The sequence below is a fragment of the Camelus dromedarius genome, chromosome 35 (genome assembly GCF_036321535.1).
Source record: "Camelus dromedarius isolate mCamDro1 chromosome 35, mCamDro1.pat, whole genome shotgun sequence".
Classification (NCBI taxonomy): domain Eukaryota; kingdom Metazoa; phylum Chordata; class Mammalia; order Artiodactyla; family Camelidae; genus Camelus; species Camelus dromedarius.
In genome coordinates this window covers 364,460-391,940 of record NC_087470.1, presented here as the reverse complement: position 1 = coordinate 391,940, position 27,481 = coordinate 364,460, and the positions used below count along the sequence as shown (strand labels likewise).

At 44.0% G+C, this 27,481-nt stretch overlaps 1 long non-coding RNA gene and 1 pseudogene across 1 annotated transcript; one reads left to right on the top strand and one right to left on the bottom strand.

Annotated features, from left to right (window-relative positions):
* On the top strand, positions 1–27,481 carry LOC116158159 (uncharacterized). Its single transcript, XR_010379013.1, has 3 exons — positions 1–116; positions 9,614–9,725; positions 25,957–27,481. It is a non-coding gene; the product is annotated as an uncharacterized LOC116158159 (long non-coding RNA).
* On the bottom strand, positions 5,490–8,442 carry LOC116158156 (mediator of RNA polymerase II transcription subunit 24-like; annotated as a pseudogene).

The following is a 27,481-nucleotide window of genomic DNA, read 5'->3' as shown; positions in this document are numbered from 1 at the left end:
CCAGAGCGTGTGGATGCTGGCGGGAACCTGGCGCTTCTGGGTCAGCTACCTGAGGAGGAACCGGCCTGGGGTCTGGGCTGTCGCTTGCCGTCGCCTCCGGTATGGCCGCCGGGCAGGTAAGGGGGCGCTCATGGGGGCGCGCAGGTCGGGGAGCCAGCGGGTGAGGCCTGGGCTGCGCGGCTGGGGAGGCGCACAGGTGTGTAGGTGAGGCCCGGGAGGGGCGGCCCGTTAGGACCCTGCACAGGGCAGGGCACGCAGCCCTGGTTCATGGTGCTCCCTCTGCCCACATTAGCAGTCCCTGAACCCCGCGTCTTCACTGCCGCTCACGCACGGATTTGGGAAAGCGAATGCAGCCATGGGAGGTGGGAGGGGGCCGGACAGACCCTGGAGCACCTCCCGCCGGCCCTCAGACCATGGCCATCCTGTGTAGGTGGACCTGCCTGGCGAGTGGAGGCCGCTCCGGACCCTCCAGGTCAGAATAACGGGTGAGACTTGGGCCTTTGGGAGCTTGGTTGGCCTGACCCTGAGATCAAAGCTTTTGGCAAGTCTAGTTTTAGTCGTTTGAGAAATCTCCCTACTGATTTCCACAATGGCTACACCAAACTACATTCCCACCAACAGTATAGGAGGGTTTCCTTTTCTCCACACAATCTGCAGCATTTCTCCTTTGTGGACGTTTGAATGATGGTGATTCTGACTGGTGTGAAGTGATACCTCATTGTAGTTTTGATTTGCATTTCTCTGATAATTAGTGATATTGATTAGTTTTTCATGTGCCTATTGGCCATTTGTATGTCTTCATTGGAGAAATGCTTGTTTAGGTCTTCTGCCCATTTTTGGATTGGGTTGCTTGTTTTTTTGTTATTCCATTGAGCTGTTTATATATTCTGGAAATTAACCCTTTGTCAGTTGCATCATTTACAAATATTTTCTCCCATTTCAGAGGTTGTTTTTTGTTTTGCTTATGGTTTCCTTTGCTGTGCAAAAGCTTGTAAGTTTAGTTAGGTCCCATTTGTTTGTTTGTTTTTTGCTTTTATTTCTGTTGCTTGGGTAGACTGCCCTAGGAGAACATTGCTGAGATGTATGTCAGATAATGTTTTGCCTATGTTGTCTTCTAAGAGATTTATAGTGTCTTGTCTTACGTTTAAGTTTTTAAGCCATTTTGAATTTATTTTTGTGTATGGGGTGAGGGAGTATTCTAACTTCACTGATTTACATGCAGCTGTCCAGTTTTCCCTATACCATTTGCTGAAGAGAATGTCTTTACTCCATTATATGTTATTGCCTCCTTTGTCAGAGATTAATTGACCAAAAGTGTGTGGGTTTATTTCTGGGCTCTCTATTCTGTTCTGTTGATCCATATGTCTGTTTTTATACCAATACCATGGATGACTGTAGCTCTGTAGTACTGTCTGAAGTCTGGGAAGGTTATTCCTCCAGTTTCGGTCTTCCAAAGTAATGCTTTGGTAATTCTGGGTCTTTTGTGATTCCATATAAATTTTAGGTTGATATGTTGTAGTTTTGTGAAAATTGTGACATAATAGGGTTCGCATTAAATCTGTAGATTGCTTTGAACAGTATGGCCATTTTAACAATATTAATTATTCCAATGCAAGAACATGGAATATCTTTCCATTTCTTTATGTCCTCTTTCATTTCCTTAGTCAGTGTTTCGTAGGTCTCCGCGTATAAGTCTTTAACTTCCTGGGTCAGATTTATTCCTAAGTTTTTTTTGTTTTTTTTTTTTTTTGGATTCAATTTTAAAAGAGATTATTACTTTCTTGTAAAGAAATGCCACTGATGTCTGTATGTTGCTGTTGTATCCTGCTGCCTTGCTGATTTCTTTTATTAGCTCTTACAGGTTTTGTGTGGAGCCTTTAGGGTTTTCTATACATAGCATTATGTCATCCACATATAATGACAATTTTACATCTTCTCTTCCAATTTGGATCCCTTTTATTTCTTTTTGTTGTCTAATTGTTGTGGCCAGGACTTCCAATACTATATTGAATAGAAGGTGTGAGGGTGGGTATCCTTGTCTTGTTCCAGATTTTAGCAGAAAGGCTTTCGGCTCTCTTGGTAGGGTATTATGGTAACTGTAGGTTTGTCATAGTTTTTTTTATGTTGAGACATGTTCCCTCTATACCCACTTTAGTAAGACCATGGGCACAGTGTGGCCAGGGGGCTGGGAAGATGGCAGAGGCGGTAGCCTTGGAGGTGGTGGTGAGGGGAGCGGGGCTGCCCCTTGGGAGCCAGTCACTTGCTCCCATCTCCCCCGCTGCCTGGCCTGGGGGTGGCCTGTGCTGCCTCACATTTGTCTTTAGGTCAGACTGCACCCTAGAGGCCTGTGCGGTCCAGTCAGAGAGCAGCAGAGACGATGGCAGGTGTGACAGCTGTGGAGGCGGGATAAGGGGAGCTACCTGTGAGAACCCGTGTATTTCTTCCCATCTTCCACGCGGCCTGGCCTGGGGGCAGCCTCTGCTGTGCAGGTTCGCTGGAGGCACATCCCCAGGTGGGCCAGCTCCTGGGGAGCCTTGCTCGCAGTGCGGTCGGGGGGCTGAGGCGGCTGTGTTGGGAGGGGGCTTCCAGGTGTGAGCCCCTGGATTTGTTTCCACCTCCCCTGAGGCCTGGCTTGAAGGCAGCATCTGCTTCCCCAGGTTCCCCATATGCATGTCTCCTAGTTAGCTTGCTCCCAGGAGGCCTGCACAGTGAGGTCAGGTTGTGGGGGCAGCGATGGAGGCAGGTGTAGGGAGCCTGCCCCGGATGCACTGCCCTGGTCATCTTGCTGCCATCTGCCCTGCAGCCTGGACTAGGGTGGCCTCTACTGCCCCAGGCTGGCAGGATACAGGTTACAGGTCAGCCTGCTGCTGGGAGGCAGACACCGTGCAGTCAGTGTGGGGGGGGCAGCAGCAGTGACAGAGAGAAATGGGAACAAAGCCCCCTGCTCACACGGGGCAGCCCCAATCCCGCCTTTACCACTGCTGCCACCCTCAGAAGACACCGCGCCTGCCTCCCAGGAGCAGGCAGATCAAGAGATGTGCATCCCGGGAAGCTGGGGCAGCAGAGGCAGCCCCCAGACTCGTCGTGGGGAAGATTGAAGCACATCCACAGGTTCACACAGGGCAGCTCTCCTAACCCACCACCACTGCCCACTGACCACACCCCGCCTGCCTCAGGGAGCAGGCTGACATGAGGAGGTGCCTCCAGCAAATCTGGGGCAGCAGAGGCCACACCCAAGCCATATTGCAGAGGAGATGGGTGCAAATATACCAGCTTGTCAGGGGCAGCTCCCCTCTCCTCACCACTGCCCCAGGTTCCTGGGACACTTATTTCCAGGTGAGTTGGCTCCCAGGAGGTGGGCACGGTGCTGTCAGGGGGCAGTGGTGGCCAGGTGAAGGGGGTTGCCCCGGGGGAGCAGGTGGACATGCCTCCATCTCCCTGTGGCCTGTGCTGGGGGCAGCCTCTGCTGCCCCAAGTTCACTGGAAATGTGTATTCATGTCAGCCTGTTCGTGGGAGGAGGCCTCAGTGCTCTCAGCGCCATGGACAAGAACTTGTGAAGGACTGGGTTCTAGCCCAGGATAAATAACTCTCCTCTTTTATGTCAGGTGGTGGCTGTAGCAGTTTTTTCATTAACAGGTTATTACAATATATTGAGCATAGGTCTCTGTGCTATACAGAAGAAACATTCTTTAAAAATCTATCTGTATATATACTGACTAACATTTGTAAATCTCAAACACCCAAATTTATCTTTCCCCACCCCCTTTCCCTGGTAACCTTAAGATTGTTTACTAAGTCTGTGAGTCTGTTTCTGTTTTGTAGATGAATTCATAGTGTCCTTTCTTTTTTTAAGATTCCACATATGAGTGATATATGGTATTTTTCTTTCTTTTCCTGGCTTACTTCACCTAGAATGATGATCTCTAGGTCCATCTATGTTGCTGCAAATGACATTATTTTATTCTTTTTCATGGCAGAGTAGTATTCCATTGTATAAATATACCACAATTTCTTTATCCAGTGAAATGTTGCTACATTTAGGTTGCTCCCAGGTCTTGGCTATTGTATATAGTGGTGCTGTAAACATTGAGGTGCAGGTATCTTTCCACATTAGAGTTCCCTCCAGATATATACCCAGAAGTGGGATTGCTGGATCATAGGGTAAGTCTATTTTTAGTTTTTTGAGGAATTTCCACACTGTTTTCAATAATGGCTACACCAAACTGCATTCCCACCAGCAGTGTAGGAGGGTTCCATTTTCTCCATGCCCTCTCCAGTATTTTTCATTCACGAACTTTTGAATGATGGCCATTCTGACTGGTGTGAGGTGATATAGTTTTGATTTTCATTTCTCTTAAAATTAATGAAGTTTAGCATTTTCTCCTATGCCTATTGGCCATTTGTATGTCTTCATTGGAGAATTGGTTGTTTAGGTGCCCTGCCCATTTTTGGATTGTGATGTTTTGTTGTTGTTGTTGTTGTTGTTGTTGTTATTAAATTATATGTGCTGTTTATATATTCTGGAAATTAAGCCTTTGTCAGTCACATCATTTGCAAATATTTTCTCAAATTCTGTAGGTTGTTGTTACATTTTGCTTATGATTTCCTTTGCTGTGCAAATGCATATGAGTTTAATTAGATCCCATTGGTTTATTTTTGCTCTTATTTCCATTGCCTGGGTAGACTGCCCTAAGAAAACATTGCTAAGATTTATGTCAGAGGATCTTTTGCCTGTATTTTCTTCTAGGTGATTTATCATGACGTCTTATATTTAAGTCTTTAAGCCATTCGGAGTTTATTTTTGTATATGGGGTGAAGGGAGTGTTCTATCTTCATTGATTTACATGCTGCTGTCCAGTTAACCAACGCCATTTGCTGAAGAGACTGTCTTTTCTCTATTGTATTCTTGTCTCCTTTGTCAAAAATTAATTGACCATAGGTCTGTGGATTTACTTCTGGGCTGTCTATTCTGTTCCATTGATCCATATGTCTGTTTTCATGCCAATCATGCTATTTTGATGCCTGTAGCTCTGTAATATTGTCTGGTCTGGGAGGGTTATTCCTCCAGCTTCATTCTTTTTCAATATTATTTTGGCAATTCTGAGCCTTTTGTGATTCCATATAAATATACACATATACACATACACATATATACATATATACACACAGACCCTGCACCTGAGCAGTCCCTCAGAGGTAAAGCTACCCGTGGGAGGGGAGGAGTGGTGGGAGAGGTGCAACCCAGGGAGGCTGCCCTGAGCTAAAGAAACAGGTGCTGGCAGTGGGGAGAGGAAATTACAAAAGAGACTGGGAGCCATCTTAGAGATCAGAAGTCAAGAGCAGGGGAAAGATCTGGAAACCAACTGACCAAGGGTTGTTATGTCATGTGGCTATGAGCAATGATGTCTCATCTCTCCTCACGGTTCCCTTCTGAGGTGCCTGGGGCTGGGACCCTCCCCTGCCAGCCCTGGCGGCCACTCCAAGCCCCTCAGAGGGAGGCAATGGCTTTGGCAGCCACCTGGCGGCCCAGGGGCAGGCTGAGGTCTGTGACGGCCAGAACCACCTTGGGGCTGGACATGGCCGACATCCGCACCAGTGCTGATATGGTGGTGAAGGGCATGCACTGCAGGATGCTGCCCCAGCTGCCCTGCTCCAGGCAGTCCACACACTCCTCCATGAACCACTGCACAGACTGCGTGTGCAAGCCACGACCCCAGGATGGAGGAGATGACCAGGAACAGGTTGGCCAGCACTCAGTTCAGCGGGTCTCATGTTAACTTTGTGGAGCTGGGAGGCCGACAGGGAGCTAGCTGCTCATGGATCGGTCAGTAAGATTCGAGAGGCTACTTGCATCTTCCTCACTGGAGCTCAGCCTTCGCATCGGCTTCAAGGGCTGCATGTCGTCCAAGGGGAAGAGGCTGATGTAATCCTCGATGTCTTCACGGTGTCTCTTCTTTCAGCGGGAGGACACCTGCCCCTTGTGGGAGGAGTAGGAATTCAGGGCACACCAGATGGCCAGCTTGACGACAGAGGTGCTGGGGGGCCCATGAGGCTGTGCCACTTGGAGGAGTTGGTGAGCAGGCCGGGCAGGCTGTGGCCCAGCAGGACCAGGGTCACCTGTCACGTGTCCAGACAGAAAATGGAGTAGAGCAGCTCCACCACCCGCAGCGGGTTCTCCTTCTGCATCTGCTTCAGCAGTTCCCTAATCCGGCTGTTGCAGAACCAGTAGATGCCTCCCATGTGCAGCAGGGTGTAAGAGATGTGGATGGAGTGGCTGTCCACCCATCCGCTCTCCAGCACCTTGGCAAATATGTCCATCAGCACCTTCTTGATGTGTCGCTTTGGGGGCAGCAGGTTCCAGTAGGGCATGGTGTCCATGCCCGTGGATGGGAACTTGATCTGTGTGGCTGTCTGCTGCAGCGCGTCGGCACACATGTGTTCCAGGATGGAGCTCATGATCACCACCCTCTCATTGTAGAATTGCAGGGTGTTCTTGCTGTACAGCGGCCCTGCCAGCTGGCGGATCATTTGCAGTGACTTCTCATGCTCATCCAGCCCCAGCATCCACACATGGACCACCAGCCAAGCCATGGCACACACTGCCAGACTGCAACCTTCCCCTTGATATTATCGGTGATTTTCTGGATGGACTCGAAGGCCAGCACCCCATTCTCCCAGGCGTTGAGGATTTCCAAGATGGCCACTGAAATGCTGAGACAGGCTTTGTGCCACTTCATCTGCACCAGCTTCACGTCCGAGGAGTTGCTGAGCAGAGCCACCAGGGACTCCACTGTGGAGTCGGGCCAGAAGCAAGGGTGGTCAGGTTTCAGGATTTTGCCCTCCTCGGGCATGCACGTCTGCATCCACATCTCAAAGAAGAACACCTCTATTCCTGTGCTCGACTCAGACAGGATGACCTCTGAGCCATAGGTCTGGGCTACATGGCACCGTATGAGGAAGGAGATGTCAAAGGGCAAGGCTCAAACCAAGGCCACCTTGCTGCTTTCTTCACTGCCGTGTGTACTGAAATCTTTCAAATTGATGAATTTCTGGGTGAAGGACTTAAGCTTCCCAGTGGCAGCAGCCACAGCCAGCAACAAGTCCAGGCTCTTCACTGACAGCATGTGGCCCAGGACCCCCAGCAGCCTCTCTGGGGACTCAGAGTGGCTGCGTCCATTGTTCTGAGGATGTTGGTGACTTTGGGCTCCACACACAGGATCAGCCCAGGGTTGGGCTGGAGGTTGTCATTTTCATCTGATTTCAGCCGTGGTGCATGCTCCCAGTCTGCTTTGCGCTTGGCCATTATGTTGTTCATACTAGCTTCAGACAGAAGCCCCTGCTTGCTGCATCCCTGGAACAGGAAGCTTGTACAGTCACAGTGGCAGCGCTGGTCAGCCTTGTCCAGCAAGGGGGTGAGCTTCAGCAGGAACTCAAAAGCAGAATTGACATCCTTAGTAAAGTCCTTGTGCCCATAAGAGTATTTCTTCAATTTCACCAAAACCTGTGGAATCTTAAGGAAGGTGAAAACTGTCCACTTGAGCTCTCCAGTACCCTCAGGAGACTCGATGAGACCCACGAAGTGAGCTTTCCAGGGCTCCAGGGCACAAGGCAGGGTGGGCATATGCTGCTCTTCACCAGCGGCTGTGTCTCACCTGTCAGGTTCTTGGTGCCCTCGAGCAGGACCACGGCATGGATGGTGGGGAAGCCAGTCTTGTGCAGCTGCTCCGAGTGCACGGACAGCATGATGGGGATGCCCCTGATAAGCGCGTGCCACGCCGCTCGGCCTGGCTCCGGAGCTGGGGGCTGCTGAGACCAGCCAGAATAGCCTCCAGCTTCAAAAGGCAGTGCTCAATGGCAGTCCAGAAGGAGGCCTCCTCTAGTTTGGCCATGTGGAGCAGGGCCCGGTTCTTGGTGCTGCTGAGGGTCTTCTTCAGGCGCTACAGGCACATGGCAAGCTGCTTTTCAGTAGCAGCAGCGGGAGTGCAGGCCTCCAGCCCGTCCCAGAGCCGCTCAACAGAGGCTGCGGTGCAGCGCAGCAGCCGGTAGAGGGCGCTGAGAAGGGCCCAGCACAGCCCGATATACTCCTGTGCTTCGTTGTGACAGCCAAGTCAGTCACAAAACATGTCCATGATGCCCAGCAAGGCCTGGACACACAGGTCCCGGGAAAAGTCATCAAACTTCCTGATAGCTGTGAGGACAGAGGAGCAGGACACCATCTGGGAACTGATGGCGTACTTCAGGTAGGACAGGATGAGAGGATCGGGGGAAGGTCCAATCATGGCCTGCCCCAGTAGTGCTTCTGCTAGGTTGAGAATGTCCCAGGCGGCTCCTTTGGGAAAAAATTCCTTCATGTTGATTGCCCACTGGAAGTCACTCTATCGCTCCTTCCAAGCTTGCAAAATGGCTTGCTTCAGGTTCACCGCCTTCATGACTTCACTCAGGAGAGCAGGCCGGTGGTGGTCAGCTGCGAGGCAGAAGAAATCGAGCTAGAGAAGGGGAGAGGAGATTCTGAGGAAAAGAACGGGGTGCTGAGGGGGGAGTGAGTAGAGTTATATGGAATGGAGAAGACACAGGAAGATGCAAAGGAGGCAGAACTAGAAAGAAAAAAAGGGGGAAAGGGGGCAAAGTAGGGATCCTGTCAGGTTCTTCCCTCCTAAACCATCCTTGGAACTGGAGTGCTAAGGTGTCAGAGGGGCTTCATACAAAGATGAATGGGCAGCAAGGAGTTAAGCTGATTCCAGTTCCCTAACTACGACCTTAGCTCTCGCTACGTCCCTCAGCAGCTACCACCCGAATCCAGATTTCCCCCCTCATTTCCTCCACCTTCCCCAACCCTGAAATTCCCTATTTGATTCCATATAAATCTTAAGATTGTTGTTCCAGTTCAGTAAAAACTGTCCTGGGTAGTTTGACAGGGATTGCATTAAATCTGTAGATTGCCTTGGGCAGTGTGACCATTTTAATGATATTGATTCTTCCAATCCAAGAGCATGGGTTGTCTTTCCATTTTTTAAAGTCTTCTTTAATTTCCTTAATCAAAGTTTTGTAGTTCTCCACCTGTAAGTCTTTCACCTCCTTTGTCAGGTTTATTCCTAAGTATTTTATTGTTTTGGATGCAATTTTAAAAGGGGTTGTTTCTTTACTTTCTTTTCCTCTTGATTCATTGTTAGTGTAAAGAAATTCAACTGATTTGTGTATGTTAATCTTGTGTCCTGCTACCTTGCCAAATTCTTTTATTAACTCTAGAGTTTTTTTTTTTTAATGGTACTTTTCAGGTTTTCTATATATAGTATGTCATCCACATATAATGACAATTTTACCGCTTCTTTTTCAACTTAGATCCCTTTTATTTCTTTTTCTTTCCTGATTGCTGTGGCTAGGACTTCCAAGACTATGTTGAATAGAAGTGGTGAGAGTGGACAATGTTGTCTTTTCCCAGATTTTAGTGGGAAGGTTTTCAGCTTTTCACTGTTGAGTACTATGCTGGCTGTAGGTTTGTCATAAATAGCTTGTCATAAATGGATGCTGGATTTTATCAAATGCTTTTTCTGCATCTATTGAGATGATCATGTGTTTTTTGCTCTGATCATGGTCTCTACCATTCTTTCCTAGGATGGAAGGCAATTCACACCATGTCTTCTCTCCTTCTGTGGATTCAGAGCTTCTCCCAAACCTGGATGCTCCTCAATCAATGCCCAGTCTGCTCTTTGCACAGTAAATCTAAGTGAGTTATGCCCTATTGTTGATGTTCTCCTAAAATTAGAATTAAATCCTGGAAAAGAATCAGGGTTAACTTGAAGCAAAAGAACTGGTTTAGTTTTTGCAAGGTTTGCAGGCCAGGAATACACAGCCTTTATCTGTAACTAAAAGTATGTTCCTAGGTGGTTGAGAGGTTGAAGGGCTCTTAAAAGCAAACCCCAGAGGATATATAGTTGGGAGACTTCTAAGGGGAATGGAAGGCCCTTGCAGACTGCCTACACGTTATTGCAGATGGACCTCAAGTATTCCATGATTCCTCTAATGTTTTGAAATTCCCTCAGGTGGATCACATCCAAGACACTGCTTTTAACTCAGTGACCTCCCTTATTTTTAATTTGCAAAATTTTAATTTAATGTAAAAAAACAATGATAATCACTCTCCTTATATATTACACAGACAGACCCAGCAGGCCACAAGTAATAAACTATCTCTGACAAGAATAATTAGGACGTGTATGTTCATAGATACATAAGGAACACTGGGAGCCCCAGCACTACAGGTGAGGGGAGTCGGAAGAGACTGGCTAATACTGACAGCAGTGTCCTTTGCTCTGGCTCTGGAGCTGTCACAGGCAGGAGACATGTAGCTGGCTCTAGGTCTCCAGGTGTTTCCACAGCGTGTTCCAGAGCTGGTGCTGTACCTCCAAGAAGGGAAACTGTCATCAGTCTGACTGCTTTTCCACATGTCTCCCAAAGACAGGAAAGTCCTCACTGATAGTCAGTGATGTCTGTCTCAAGTCCCACACCCAGGGGGTGTTCTCAGACTGCAGTCCAGGGGAACTAAGTCTCCTATTGCTCCTGGCCCTGTCCCAGCCTCAGGAGGCTCTGCTCTGTCTGGTCCAGGGCCTTCCCCTTCCCACTCACCCCATCACCCACCCGGTATCCTCCTCACAGTCACCCTCTGCCTCTAGGCCCCAGGTGCTCCCGCTGTGCCAGGAGAAGCTGGGCCTGGTGCTCCAGGTCTGAGCCAGGCAATCTGAGCTCTATGTAAGCCAGTAGCATCTTCAGGAAGGGGAGTCCTGGGGGCTGTTGGAAATCCTCTGGGCACTGGTGCAGCCAGGTGCCCAGGATGGAGGATTTGGCCCTGTAGGTAGCCACGGGGGCAGCACAGTCAGAGGCCTGGCCTTGCCTTCCACACTGCACTCCCAGGGACATGGGCATTTTTGCCTCTGGCTCCTGCTATCCAGAGGCCCGTTCTACTCAATGTTCCATCTAACATGGCAGTCTTGCCAGAGGCAGGTCTGAGCATAGAGGAGGGGTTTCTACAAGATGTTGGAAGTGACAGCCCTTGATCAGTGGTGTGACAACCTCTCCACATCTTCAGGGATCCCTGACACACTGCTCTATCCCTCTCTGTGTCCCTCCCCACCGGACATCTCTTCTGTGAGGACAGGCAGGCCATCTGCTCTGGGCACTACTCTCTTGGGAAGACAGGGGTGCTCTATGAGCATCTGACCCCAGAGGGAAAAAGCAGGCTGTGTCTCCCACCAAGACTTCCCATGGACCTCCTCACAACTCAGATTTCAGCTCATGTACCTAGCTGCTGTCTAACCCTTCAGGGCCCCTGCCTGGGTCTCCTCCTGCACCTGCCACTCACCTCCCACACAGCAGGCTGAGCTGTCCCCTCAGACTCACTGGGTCCCCTGAGCACCAGCTGAGTCCCCACCATTGAGGTTCCACCAGATGGAGAGCAGGCTGCTTTCCACCTCTTGTGCTCTGTGTCCCAGGGAGGGGATAGAGGCAGGGCTGAGACAGAGGGAATGGCTGTGGGTTCTCCAAGGGGATGACTCTGTCCTCTGACATCCTGAATGCTCCTCCCAGCACCAAAGCCTCCTCCACAGCTCTCTGCTCCTCCTTTCTTCTTTGCCAGGCTAAGCCCTAAGACTTCTACTCTCAAGCCAGAATCGTAAGTTGTGTGGGATCCATGGTTCTGCCTGCTCCTGCACATCAACTAAGCCCCAGCTCCACGCTGTTTTTGGAGCAGGAAACTCACTGTTTCAGCTGGTCCAGCGGTCCACTGTACTCATCGCAGTAAGGGAGGGCACATCCCTACCTAGAGGAGAGCAGGACGCCGTCACACGGGCTGTACCAGGAACACTACCTGGATGTGATGCCTAGTGTGACAGTGCAACTCCCTGCAGAATGGAAGCCCTGAAGGCAGACCTGGTGTCTTCTTAATGTGTTAAATGATGGTTTTTCCTAAAAAATCACCTGTCCCTAGTTGCCCTTCCTACATATTTGAAAAATGAGCTCAGCCAGCCCCATCACACACGTCTGAGTGGATCTGGGGCCACACTGCTCCCTCCCAAGGATCCCTGCTCTCACTCTCCTAGGACAGGGACACCTAATCCAATCACAAATCCTTTTTCAACTGTAAACATGGATTTTCTTCTCAGGTGAGCATGAATCCAGCCACTCTCTGCTGAATAAACCCATATCCCATCACAAGGAGCATAGCAATCTTGCAGGACTTGTCCCTTTTCTCTCAAGATGAAGACACCTGCCTTGTGGAAAGTAGTCCCAATTACTGCAAGGCAAATGTCCTTTTAAGTCCATGAAGAAATCCGTCCATTGCCAGATTCCTGCTTCACACCAGAGGCTAACTGCTTTTCTCTCCATAAATAGGTTCCTTTCTCTGGCAAAGTGGGCTCAGCGACTGTCCAGTGATTATACAGGGATTCTCTTCCAAGCAGGTTTGAAAAATTCCTGGGGTTTGCGCCATTCCCCACGAGACTGAGCCTGGTGTTCTGGCAAGATAATTCCTACTTACTGCAAGTCAAAATTACTCCTAACTCTGGTGAAGTAACCCATCCATCTTTACACTGTGTCTAATGTTACCCTTGAGAGTTACTCCTTTTCTCAACATATGCGGATTCCCTCCTAAGAAGCATAGAAACCCAGACACTCTAGAGCAATTTTTTTATCTTATCATAATTAGTATGGCAAATATGAGATAATCCCTCTTATGGAGCTACAAATCTCATCGCTCTTGGGAGAGTAATCCCCATTATTGGAAGCCAAATCAGTTCTTAACAAGGGTGAAGAAATTATCGATTATCTTCATGAGATTATTTCCATTTGCAGTCCTGACTGTAATCCCTTTTTACTGTAAATATGGGTTCCCTCGTCGGTTGAGAAGTAACCAGGCACTCTCAGGAGATCACCCATAACCTTCTCCAGGTGGTGCCAAATCTTATGAGATTTTCCCTTTTATCATGAGATTTAGCCCACTAGTCTGGGGAAAGGAATTCTCATTATTGCAAATCAAATCTATTCCCCCCTGAAGGGAAGAAATCACCCCATAGCCAGATTCAGTCCTTCATCACTCCAGGGTCTAAATCCATTTCTCTGTAAGGATGGGTTTTTGGTTTTTTTTAACTCAAGTGAGCATGAATCCAGCCACTGCCTGCTGAATATACCCATATCCTCTCACAAGGGACTCAGCAATCTCGCCAGTCTCTCAGGGGCATAATCCCTGTTATTAGAAGCTGACCGTGTTTGTAACACAGATGAAGGAATCATCACGGCTAACTATACCCTTCTGCAGTCTTGAGGACAGATCACTTTTACTGTAAACACGGGCTCCCTTCTCAGGCTAGCTGTCACCCAGGCACTCTCAGGTGGTCAATAGTAATCCTCTCCCGCTGAAGACAAATCTAGTGAGATTTGCCATTTTCTCATGGGATATAGCCCATTCTTCTGGGGAAAGTAATTCACCTTATTGAAAATCAAAACTAATCATTCCCAAAAGGAAGAAATCACTCCATCGACAGATTCTGCCTTTCATCACGCCTGAGACTAACTCCTTTCCTCTGTAAGGATGGATTTTCTTCTCAGGGGAGCGTGAGTCCAGCCACTCTTGGCTGCATTAACCCATGTCCTCTCACAAGGGGCTCAGCAACCTTGTGAGGTTTGTCCCTTCTCTTGGGAATTAACTTGCCAGGACACCAGGCTTGGTCTCACAGGGAATGTTTCAAATCCCATGGGATTTTCAAATCTGCTTGGAAGAGAACCCCTGGATAACCACTAGGCAGCGGCTAAGCCACACTTTGCCAGATAAAGAAGCTCATATATGAGGAGAAAAGAAGTTAGTCTCTGGTGTGAAGTAGGAAAGATTCTGGCGATGGAAAAATTTCTTCACAGACTTAAGAGGAAATGTGCCCCAGAATAATTGTAATTACGCTCCCCAGAGAAGGGGGCTGAGTCTCGTGAGGAAAGGTACAAGCCTTGCGGTACTGCTGAGCCCCTTGTGAGAGGATATGGGCTTATTCAGCTGAGAGACACTGAATTCACACTCACCTGGGAAGAAAACTCATCCTTACAGAGAAAAGGACTTAGTCTCAGGAGTGATGAAGGACAGAATCTGGCGAAAGAGTCATTTTTTTCTTCAAGGAATAGATTTGATTTCCAATAAGGATTACTGTTCCCAGAAGAGGGGGGTGAATCCCCTTGAGCAATGGACAGACCATGTGAGACCTGGCTCCACCTGGAGGTGACTAGGGGTGATTACCTAAGAATGTCTGGGCTCCTGTTTGCCAGAGAAGGGACCCATATTTACTGTTTTATTCTTGGTATTTATTCTTAGGACTGAGAGAAAAAAAAAAAGAATCTAGTGTTGATTTTTCAGCTCTGTTAAGAATAGACTCAACTTCCCATAATGGTGATTACTCTCCCAAGAGCAATGATTTTGTGTCTCCAGAAATTTAAAAAATCCATGAGATTTGTGATCCTAATTGTGATATGACAAAAAATATTAATAATCCCCAGAGAGTGCCCGGGTTTCTGCTCTTCTTAGAAGAAAATCTGTATATGTTGAGAAAAAAAACAAAACTGTCCTGGGTAAAGTAAAACCTAATGTAAAGATGGATGGATTACTTCCATGGAGTTAGAAATCATTTTGCTTGAAATAATTGGGAATTCTCTTGCCAGAACACCAGTCTTTGTCTCATGGTGAATGGTTCAAATCCCATAAGACTTTCAAACCCACTTGGAAGAGAATCCCTGAGTGATCACTCAACAGTGACAGCAGCAATCACATGTTGCAAATAAAGAAACTCTACATGCGGAGAAAAGGAGTTAGTCTCTGGTGTGAATTAGAGAAGAATCTGGTGAGGGATGGATTTCTTCACGTACTTAAGAACTTTATTTTGCAGTAATTGGGATTTCTCTTGCCAGAGCACTGGTGTTAGTCTTGCAAGAAAAGGGACAAATCTTGTGAGACTGGTGAGCCCCTTGTGAGATGATATGGTTTTATTCGGCTGAGAGAGGCTGGATTCACACTCACCTGAGAAGAAAATCCATCCTTACAGAGGAAAGGAGTTAATCTCAGGAGTGATGAAGGACAGAATCTGGTGATGGAATGATTTCTTCCCTTCAAGGAAAAATAATTTGACTTTTAATAATGAGAATTACTTTCCCCAGGGAAGCGGGCTGACTTCTGTGAGAAAAGGGCAAATCTCAGGAGATTTGGCTCCATCTGGAGAGGTCTAGGGCTGGTTACCTGAGAGTATCTTGGGCTACTGCTTGCCTGAGTAGGGAACCGATATTTACAGTTGAAAAAGTATTTGTGATTCCATTTGGTGTCCCTGTCCTAGGAGAGTGAGAGCAGGGGTTCCTGGGAGGGAGAAGTGTGGTCCCAGAAGCCCACTGTGACCTGTGTGATAGGGCTGGTTGAGCTCATTCCACACTGATGTAGGAAGGGCAAATAGGACAGGTGCTTTTCTAGGGAAAACCATCATTTACTGCATGGAGCAGACACCAAGCCTGCTCTCCAGGGCTCCCATTCTACCGGGAGTCACACTGTCACAACAGACATCACGTCCATGTAGCCCTCTGTACAATCATGTGACAGCTTCCTGGTCTCCTCTAGATACAGGTGCATCCGCTCTTACTGTGATGAGTAAGCAGACCCCAGGACCAGCTGAAACAGTGAGTTTCTTTGATTGAAGAAGGAGGAACTCCCTGCCCCCAAAACACTGTGGAGCTGTGAGCTCCGTGAATGGGCAGGCACAGGCAGAACCCTGGATTCCACACATCTTACGATTCTGGATTGAGAGCAGAAGTCTTACAGCTTCTCCAGCCAAAGAGAAAAGGAGAACTGGAGAGCTGTGGACAAGGCTTTGGTGCTGTGAGGAGCATCTGGGAGGTCAGAGAAGAGTCAGCACCCAGGAAACCCATAGCCATTCCCTCCCGATCTCAGCCCTGCCTCCATCCCCTTCCTGGAACCCAGAACACAAGGGATAGAGAGCAGCCTGCTCAGCCTCCGGTGGAGCCTCAATGGTGGGGACTCAGCTGGTGTGCAGGGGACCCAGTGAGCCTCAGGGGACAGCTCAGGTGAGTGGTGGGGGCAGGAGGAGTCCCAGGCAGGACCCCTGGAATATCAGCAGGTAGGTACAGGAGCTAAAGTCTGAGATGTGACAAGGCCCACAGGAAGCCTGGGTGGGAGACTTAGCCTGTTCTTTCCCTCCTGGGTCAGATGCTAACAGAGCAGCTCCTGTCTTCCTGAGAGAGTAATGCCCAGAGCAGGTAGCCTACCTGAACTCACTGCACTGACATTCAGTGGGGAGGGGCAGTGAGAGGGACAGAGCAGTGTGTCAGAGCAGTGCCTTTGAAGATGTGGAGAGGCTGTCACACCACTGATCAAGGGCTGTCACTTCCAAAGGCTTGTCACAGTCCTACCTCTGGCTCCAAACCTGCCTCTGCCAAGACTGCCAGTTTAGATGGGACATGGATTAGGACTGGCCTCTGAATGACAGGAGCCAAAGGCAAAGAATCCCATGTCCCCACAGGGCTGCCCCGGGAGTGCAGTGTGGAAGGCAAGGCCAGGCCTCTGACTCTGCTGCCCCCTGACAACCAGCAGGGCCATGTCCTCCATCCAAGGTACCTGGCTGCACCAGTATGCAGAAGATTTCCACCAGCCCCCAGAATTTCCTTGCCTGAAGATGCTACTGGCTTACATAGAGCTCAGCATGCCTGGCTCAGATGGAGCACAGGCCCAGCTTCTCCTGGCACAGCTGGAGCACCTGGGGTCTAGAGGCAGCGGGTGACTGTGAGGAGGATGCAGGTGGGTGATGGGGCGAGTGGGAATGGGAAGGCCATGGACCAGACACAACAGAGCCCCCTGAGCCTGGGACAGGGCCAGGAGCAATGAGGAGGCTTAGATCACTCTTCCCCTGGACTGCAGCCTGGGAAAACTACTTGGGGGTGGGATTTGGGACTGAGACGTCTCTGACTGTCAGTGAGAACTTCCCTGTCTTTGGGAGAGATGTGGAAGTGCAGCTGTATTGATGATAGTTTGCCTTCATGGAAGTACAGCACCAGCTCTGGGACCCGCTGTGGAAACACCTGAAGACCTAGAGCCAGCTACATGTCTCCTGCCTGTGACAGCTCCAGAGCCAGAGCAAAGGGCACTGCTGTCAGTATTAGCCAGTCTCTCCCGACTCCCCTCACCTGCAGTGCTGGGGCTCCCAGTGTTCCCTATGTGTCTATGACTATTCAGTTCCTGATTATTCTTATCAGTCATTACTTATTATGTGCCTATTGTGTCTGCCTGGGTAATATATGAGATTGATTATCATTGTTTTTTTGCATTAAATAAAATTTTTGGAAATGAAAAATAAGGCAGGTCACCTGTTAAAGCAAGTGCCCTGGATGTCATCAATTGAGCTCATGTGAGCAGAAAGAGACTTAGATGAGGATCTGCAGGCATCTCAGAGCCCCATGCCAGGGTCCTGGGGAGTGATCACAGGCCCTAACACCCCTCAGGCTCCCCAGCAGTGACTCATTACAGACCTAGTTCTTAGAAAACCACAAGCCAAAACTCTAAGTAGACTTCTGAATCTGCTAAGGGTCCCACTTGGTAAAGCCACTAAGGAGATGTTCTGATGTCAGCCAATCACCACATATATATGATGTATATATGTATATATACCTATATATATTTATAAAAGCATATGTGTATCTATATATATATACACACACATATGCTTTTCTTCTTCAATCTCATGTGGAAGCTAAAGTAAGTCTACTAAAAGTCACAAATATAAGGTGAGCCACTGAGTGGAAGTTGTCCCTTGTGACACCTAGACATGTGAAATTCTTTGTCCAACCCCTATGTCCACTTCTCTTTCTTCCTCTCTCCTCTCAACCATCTGTAAACATCTAAATTTAAGAAAAATACTTTGACAATCAGTGTAAAAGAGCAGAGATATTTTAAAACATGTTGCCTTCTACTTGTGCAATGTAGATCTTTGGGTAGCAAGTGATTTGCTTACAAGACAATGGGGTATCCCTGAATACCTAGGAGACAGTGGAATGTGGGCAGTAGGTCTCAGTGGGAGTCACTCAAAGGGAAATTCTTCTACTCAGCACAGCCAGAGTGGGGTCCACAGTGTCTCCCTTGCCAGCACTGAGTCTGCTTTCCCCTGTGGAACTGTGCTAAGATCCTGTGTATCCTGAAGGAGTATCAGGGTCAGAAAAATGAATAATGATTTTAAGAATTGTGAGAAGGGGATAGGTCATGATTTTAATTCTCTGGTACTCTGTCTACAACAGCCTTCTCTGTATTTTATTATAACTGAGGCTCAGCCACCTGGGAACAGAGCCTATGCTTTGGTTTCCAGTGTATTACAGGTCTCCAGCCCAGCACTTGGCCAAGAAGACATGCCAGTATTGCTGAGTGAATACCTTTGGGAGGCAAGATGTGACAGGTTTGAGAATGTATTTGAAATTTGTCTTTACCAGTAAGCTTTTTTGTTTGTTTGTTTTTAGTTGTGGCCTTTCCTTCTTGGCTTAGAGAGGTTCTTTTAGCATTTGTTGTAAAGCTGGTTTGGTGGTGCTCGATTCTTTTATCTTTTGCTTGTCTGCAAAGCTTTTTATTTCTCCAACAAATCTGAACAAGAGCCTTGCTGGATATAATATTCTTAGTTGTAGGTTTTTCTTTCATCACTTTAAATATATCATGCCACTCCCTTCTGGCCTGCAGGGTTTCTGGTGAAAAACCAGCTGATAACCTATGGAGTTCCCTTGTATGCTATTTGTTGTTTTTCCCTTGACACTTTTAATATTCTCTCTTTATCTTTAATTTTTGATATTTTAAGGATAATGTGTCTTGGTGGGCTCCTCTGTGGGGTAATCCTGTATGGGACTCTCTGCACTCCTGGGATGGGTGACTGTTTCCTTCCCCACTTTAGGGGAGTTTTCAGCTATTATCTCTTCAGATATTTTCTTGGGCCTTTTCTCTGTCTCTTCCCCTTTTGGGACCCCTAAAATGTGAATGTTTTGTGCTTTATATTGTCCCAGAGGTGTCTCACTTTTTCTTCTAGCTCACTGGTTTCTTATCATATTTCTTAAATTTAAAAAAAATATATTAATTACAGTCAGTTACAATGGGTGGGTCAATTTCTTGTGTACACTGTAATGTCCCAGCCATGCATATACATACATATATTCATTTTCATTAAATGTTATTATAAGATATTGAATATAGTTCCCTGTATTATATAGAAAAAACTTTTTTGTTAATCTATTTTTATATTTAGTGGCTAATATTTGTAAATCTCAAACTCCCAAATTGTTCCCTTCCTACCCTCTTTCCCTGGTAACCATAAGATTGTTTACTGTGTCTGTGAGTCTGTTTCTGTTTTGTAGATGAGTACACCAGTGTCCTTTTTTTTTTTTTTTTTTTAAGATTCCACATATGAGTGATATCATATGATGTTTTCTTTCTTTTTCTGTCTTACTAGAATGATGATCTCTAGGTCCATCCATGTTGCTGCAGATGGCATTATTTTATTCTGTTTTTATCACTGAGTAGTATTCCATTGTATAAACATACCACAACTTCTTTATCCAATAATCTTTCAATGGTCATTTAGGTTGCTGCCATGTCTTAGCTATTGTATATAGTGCTGCTGTGAACACTGGGGTGTATGTATCTTTTCAAATTAAAGTTCCCTCTGGACATATGTCTAACACTGGGATTGCTGGGTCATATGGTAATTCTATTTTTAGTCTTTTGGGGAATCTCCATACTGTTTTCCATAATGGCTGCACCAAACTACATTCCTACCAACAATGTAGGAGGGTTTTTTTTTCTCCACACCCTCTCCAGCATTTATCTGTTATGAACTTCTGAATCATGGTCATTTGACTAGTGTGAGGTCATATATCATTGTAGTTTTGATTTGCATTTCTCTGATAATTAGTGATACTGAGCATTTTTTCATGTGCCTATTGGCCATTTGTATGTCTTCATTGGGGAATTTCCTGTTTAGGTCTTCTGCCCATTTTTGGATTGGGTTTTTTATTTTTTTGTTATTAAGTTGTATGAGCCATTTATATATTCTGGAAATTAAGCCCTTGTCAGTCTCATCTTTTACAAATATTTTGTCCCATTCTATATGTTGTCATTTTGTTTTTGCTTGTGATTTCCTTTGCTGTGAAAAAGCTTATAAGTTTAATTAGGTCCCATTTGGTAATTTTTTATTTTATTTCTATTGCCTGGGTAGACTGCCATAGGAAAAACATGGCTAAGATTTATGTCAGAGAATGTTTTGCCTACGTTTTCTTCTAGGAGGTTTATCATGTCTTGTCTTAAATTTAAGTCTTTAAGCCAATGTGTGCTTATTTTTGTGTATGGGGTGAAGGAGTGCTCTAACTTCACTGATTTACATGCTGCTGTCCAGTTTTCTCAACATCACTTGCTGAAGAGATTAGACTGTCTTTTCTCCTTTGTATGTTCTTGCCTCCTTTGTCAAAGACTATAGGTCTGTGGGTTTATTTCTGGGTTCTCTATTCTGTTACATTGATCCATATGTTTGTATTTATGCCAATACCACACTATTTTGACTACTGTAGCTCTGTAGTATTGTCTGAAGTTTGGGAGAGTTATTCCTCCAGCTTCATTCTTTTTCTTCAGTATTGCTTTGGCGGGTCTGGATCTTTTGTGATTCCACATAAATTTTAGTATTATTTGTTGTAGTTCTGTGAAAAATGTCCTGGGTAATTTGATATGGATCATATTAAATTGGTAGATTGCCTTGGGCAGTGTGGCCATTTTAACAATATTGAGTCTTCCAATCCAAGAGCATGGGATGTCTTCCATTTTGTTAAGTCATCTTTAATTCCCTTAATATTTTGTATAAGTCTCCATGTATGTCTTTCACCTCCTTGTTCAGATTTATTCCCAAGTATTTTATTGTTTTGGATTCAATTTTGACATGGATTGTTTCTATACTTTCTTTTCCTGCTAATTCATCATTAGTGTAAAGAAATGCACTGATTTCTGTATGTTAATCTAATCTTGTGTCCTGCTATCTTGCCATACTTTTACCATCTCTAGTAGTTTTTGTGTAGAGCTTTTAGGATTTTGTATATATAGTATCATGTCATCTGCATAAAGTGACAATGTTCATCTTCTCTCCAATTTGGATTCCTTTTCATGTCTTTTTCTTGTCTGATTGCTGTGGCTAGGACTACCAAGACTGTGCTGAATAAAAGTGGTGAGAGTGGGCATCCTTGTCTTCCAGGTTTTAGTGGGAAGACTTTCAGTTTTTCACCATTGAGTACTATGCTGGCTGTGGGTTTGTCATCATAACTTGTATTATGTTGAAGTATGTTCCCTCTATACCCACCTTGTTAAGAGTTTTAATAATAAATGGGTATTGAATTTTATCAAATGATTTTTCTGCATCTATTGAGATGATCATGTGGTTTTTTCCCTTTCTTTTGTTGATGTGGTGTATCATATTGATTGATTTTTTTATGATGAACCACCCTTGTACCCCTGAGTTGAATCAACTTGATCGTGGTGTATGATCTTTTTAATGTACTGTTGGATTCTGTTTGCTAATGTTTTGTTGAGGACTTTTACATTTATATTCATCAATGATATTGCCCTATAATTTTCTATCTTGGTTATGTCTTTGTCTTGTTTTGATATCAGGGTGATGGTGGCTTTATAGAATGAGTTTGAGAGTACTCTCTCCTTTTCAATTGTTTGGAAGAGTTTGAGAAGGACTGATATGAGCTCTTCTTTGTGTGTTTGGTATAATTCCCTAGTGAAGCCATTTGGACTTGGGCTTTTGTTTGTAGGGAGGCTTTTTTTTAATTGCTGATTCTACTTCATTTGTAATGATTGATCTGTTCAAGTGGTCAATTTCTTCTTAATTTAGTCTTCATAGACTACATGTTTCCAGAAACTTGTCCATTTCTTCTAGGTTGTCCAATTTGTTTCCATGTGATTGTCCATTCTCTTACTTTTTTTTGTATTTCTGTGGTATTGGTTGTAATTTCTCTATTTTCCTTTCTTACTTTATTTGTGTTCTTCCTCTTTGTTTCTTGGTGAGCCTGGCCAGAGGTGTGTCTTTTTTTTTTTTTTTTTTTTTTTTTTTTTACTGTTTCAAAAAAAAAGCTCTTGGTTTAATTGATTTTTTTCTATTTTTTAATATCTATTTTATTTCCTCCCTGATCTTTATTATTTCCTCCCTTCTGATGAATTTAGGCTTTGTTTGCTTTTCTTTTTCTAATCCTTTTAGGTGGCAGGTTAGGCTGTTTACTTGAGATTATTCTTGTTTTTTGAGGAAGGCCTGTGTCACTGTGAACTTCCCTCCTAGGACTGCTTTTGCTGCATCCCATAGCTTTTGTGTGGTTGTGTTTTTATTATTGTTTGTTTCAAAGTATTTTTTGATTTCTTCTTTGATTTCATCATTGACCCATTTTTAGTAGTAGTTGTTTCATCTCCATAATGTTGTTTTAGTCCTCCTTTGCTTTTCTGTGACTGATTTCTAGTTTCATGGCATTATGGTCAGAAAAGATGACTGAAACAATTTCTATCCCTTTGTCTCAGTCCTGGAGTCTAAACTACTGAGATCAAGGTGTCAGCAGGGCCATTTTGTACCTGAAGGCACTAGAAAAGAATGTGTTCAAGTTTCTCTCCTTGGCTGTGACAGTATAACTCCAATCTTAACATGGTTTTCTTTCTGTATTCCTAACTAATTATTTCTACAATGACCCTATTTCCAAGTATGGTCACATTCTGAGGTACTGGGAGTAATAACTTCAACACATAAATTTTAGGGGGCACAATTCAACCCATAACAGCAGTGTATGAATTAAAATAAATTTCTTCATGACATCTGTTAAGATGCCTCCTGTGCACTGATGAAATACTATCATATTTTATTTGTATTTGTTAGTTTTGAATGAGCTTAGTGAACTCTGCACTTGTAATACACACATTTCATTATATGTAAATTCAACAAAATGTATTGGGGGTACATATAAGAAAAAAAGAAAGACATGGTAAGAACTTTGAATAAATATATATAAAACAAAATTTCTCATCTGCCTAGATCCTCAAACCTCTAGACTTAAGTACACTTTAAAGAATGTATGATAGTATTTGTGAGCCATTTACCATCACTGGGGGTCAATTTCTTTGAATGCATTTCAACAAACATTTACTGAGTTTCTACTCCAAGAAAGGCTGAAGGATAATTGTGAAATAGACAAAAGATTTCCCATCATCAAGTAATTGTCTAATAGGGTTTGAAAGTCTTCAGAAAGAACGATTTCAAGGGCAATTAAAAAATATAAAAATGTTCACTAGGACAGGTTACAAAAATCATAATCATTATAGTAGAACCTAGTATTGTGCCTGAGATATAGGGCAGAACGAACTTGTAAAAGTAAGTGTTATTACAGAGTAATTACTTGAAGGCAAAATTAGGAAAAAATGGGTACAAACTGAGCCCCTTATTCCTATTTGAGTCCTTCAGTACAGCAATGTATCCCAAAACTGGTGGCTCTGACATTTTAAAATAGCTGTGAGGTTGGAGGCAACACATTAAATGCTCTTGAGGCTTTTTCTGTCATATCTAGTAAAGGAGATGCTGTGAAAGACGGATTAAACTTCCTAAGTAAACTTCTAGGTAAGCTTTGTGGGCAAATGGGAATTTAAGAGCTTTCCTTTGGAGGACTTTGATCTTTTATTTGCTTTCTAGATAGTAAAGTTAAATATACAATGACAAAAACACCAATACCTACAAAAACCTGCAGTGACTAAGAGGCTTAGAATCCTGTCTCTGCCACTTACTATCTGTGATCAAGTCACTTAGTTTGTTCTTTGCCTTAACTTCTCATCTGAATATGGGAATAACTGCAGTACCTACATTAGAGTGATCCTGAGAATGATATATGTTCTTTAGATAAACAAAATTGAAATTCCTCAGGGCATAAACATTCAATGAATGTTTATTATTCTTACTTAAGGAGACATAAAGCCCTTTTGCATGCTGTCTAGCATTTGGTGACAACTTAATATACATTGTTACAATAATATTCATTATTTTAAATTTCACTTTAATGATTATTATGATTTTAACTTCAGCACTGCCTATGAGTTCTGGTATAACAAATATGTACTCAATAAATAAGCAAAAATACACATTAGAAAAAGAAACTGAAATTGTCAAATGGCCTGACTTTTTTTTAAAGCAAACTAACACTTTTCAAAATAAATTTTGGACATATAATTCAGTATTCTGCAAATGACATATAGACTAATGTAAAATAAAAACATTTATTCTGGCAAACAGAAAAGATGTAGATTGACAATTGGCAGGCAGTCAAGATCAATAACTGAAACTGGATAATCTGACATCAAACAAAGCTCACTTACTATGTTTTGCTTTCGCATCTCTGACATTCCTACTACTGATGCTGTTTTCAGCATTCTATTTGACTTCCTTATGGCATTTTGCTCTAAATTAAAATGTATGGGGAAAAAATGAGCCATTTTGCTACAAGTTGAATTGCTGATATTTCCTTCCTTTGACAAGTCCTGACTTGTCTCCCAGCACTATCACATATGTTCTAGTGTATTTTTCTGTGTATTGTCTCACTTTAAATGAGCTATAATCTTTTACATCATAGTACTGATTTTGCTTTTTAAAAAGATTCTCTATTCCATTATACTTCCTGATCTATTTGTAAAATTTTGCATGAGAATTTGTCTTTTTCTTACCACACAAACCATGTACACACACAAACACACACACACACACACACACCCTTGAATAGAACATGAAACCCAACTCACTTGAAGGGAGAATCCACAATAGAGACCTGGAAACCATTCTATGGACAGCAGGGCTGTGAGAAAAGCAGCAAGTTATCTCCCTGTGAAAAAGTACCTGTTCCGGAGGCCATCAGGGGACTTTGTCCTGGCTATTAGACTTTTTTTTTTTATTTATTTTAAAGACACATTTTTGTTTGTTTGTTTTGTTTTTAATTTCTGGTGTACAGCACAATGTGCTATACAAAAGAAACTTTTTAAAATCTATTTTTATATATAGTGGCTAACATTTGCAAATCTCAAACTCTCAAAATTTCTTTTTCTTGATTACTTCACTTAGAATGACGATCTCTAGGTCCATACATGTTGCCACAAATGGCATTAGTTTATTCCTTTTTTACGGCTGAGTATTATTCCATTGTATAAATATGCCACAACTTCTTTACCCAGTTATCTGTTGATGGAAATTTAGGTTGATTCCATGTCTTGGCTAATATATATAGTGCTGCTATGAACACTGGGGTGCAGGTATCTTTTTGAATTAGAGTTCCTTCTGGATATATACCCAGAAGTGAGATTGCTGGATCATAGGGTAAGTCTATTTTTAGTTTTTTTTTTGAGGAATCTCCATACTGTTTTCACCAAACTTCATTCCCACCAGTAGTGTAGGTTTGATAGCTGTAGGCCTTGAGAAATTTTCAAAATGTTTTCAGAGGCATGAAGTTTTATACAAATTTATGAAACTGTGAGTGTTAATGAATGGAAACACAGAATTCCCTCATGAGTATGAGATTTGAGGACAGAATAGTCTGCAGTGGAATGAGATGTCACTTAATAGCTGAATGGCTGGAATAAAATTGCCCAGCATGTTTAATTTCAGAGTTGTTGTTTCCTTCTCTGTAAAATTAGGCTATTTATTTTACCTGAAAAAATTCTTGGAAGTTTTAAATGCTATAAAATTCTGGCTCAATACTTCACTCACACATGTTCCACATGTGTTATATGTGGAACATCTGTTACAGAAAAATCCTTTGCATTATTTTTCCAAAGAAGCCTATTACAGTTTTTGTTAGAATGTCTACCTTTTTTAATTACTTTTTTTTTTCACTATTTTTCACAGGGCTTGCAAGGAGAGAAAGCTGAAGAAAGTGGAGAAGTGCAGAGGGAAGAAAAGGAAAGAGAATGAACAAGAGAAGAATGATTTCTGGCACCCAAGGCACACAGAGCTGCCTGGCCTTTGGGTACAGCATGAAGACTTGTGCAGCTCTGACTTCTGAACATTCTGGAGTGGTTACTTTGCATTTAAAAGTGCAAATATGACTCAATAACATGAAATTGTTTTGTGTAGTTGAATATTATGTATGTTAGTTATTTCTTCCATTCTCTCTCCCTTGAACACTTCCATCCCTCTTCAGATGTGCTATTCTGTGCTCTTTGCCTTGGAAAGAGATTGTAACACTCTGAACCATGAAAAAGGTTGGTGGGCTCTAACTTTTACTTCCAAATATTTCGCATTTAGAGACCAGAGACCACAAATGTTTGGAGAAAACAAAAGGGAGAAAAAAAGACCTTTCCACAAAACTTTACTAAATATCCCCCAGTACTGTTCAGATTTTTAAAAAATAAAAGGATTTTTTTCAGTATTAGAAAAGGGACAAAAAATGGAGAGGAGATAATGAGAGTTTAATGGGCTTAAGAGAGGGAGCGAGAGCCTGGAGAGATTTAAGAGACTTAAGAGCTGAGAGGGTTTAGGACGTGTGTGTGGGCCCTGAGTCCTCCCTAGGTGGGCAACAAGACCCCAGCTGCACCAGCCTCTCTGAGATTCTTTTAAGCCAGTTTTAATTGTGGAAAAAAGGGACTTCTTAATTGGAATATGCATGGTCCTGGATTAAGAGGTATCTTAGTAGGCACTGACCTGATAGAGCTGTTGAAGACAAGGTAGGTCCTCACATCCTGAAAAGCTTGATTCTATGTGAGCCTCCTCTCCTGGGAGACTTGAGCAAAAGGAGGGAAAGGAGCTGGTAAGATTCAGTAATTGAGACAAATTTTTTGCCACCTTAGATCAATTAGGGCTTGAAATAGAATTAAATTTCTTGTACTTCAGAGTCTGTGAACTGAGATTCATATCTGCTGATTTCTTTAAGTATTATAAAATATATATAACATAAAATTTACCATTTTAACCATTTGAAGTGTATTAAGAACCTTCACAATGTTATGCACCCATCACTATCATCCAACTTCAAAACTTTGCAACATCTCCAACTAAAATGTTGTATCCACTAAACATGAACTTTTCATTTCCACCTCCCCTTCATCCCTAGGTACCACCATTCCCCTTCCTGTCTCTGTGAGTCTGAATACTCCAGGCACCTCATGTAAGTGGACTCATACAGCATCTGTCCTTTTGTGACTGGTTTATTTCACTTAGCATAATGTTATCAAGCTTCATCCATGTTGTAGCATTTGTCAGAAGTTCCTTTTTAAAGAAAGGAAAAGAAAAAAGGAAAGAAAATTTGTAAACATATTTATATGTATATTATTTGTATACATATGTTTATATATATATACCACATTTTATTTATCTGTTGATAGACACTTGTGTTGCTTCCAATTTTTGACTATTATGTCTTGATTTTCTTAAT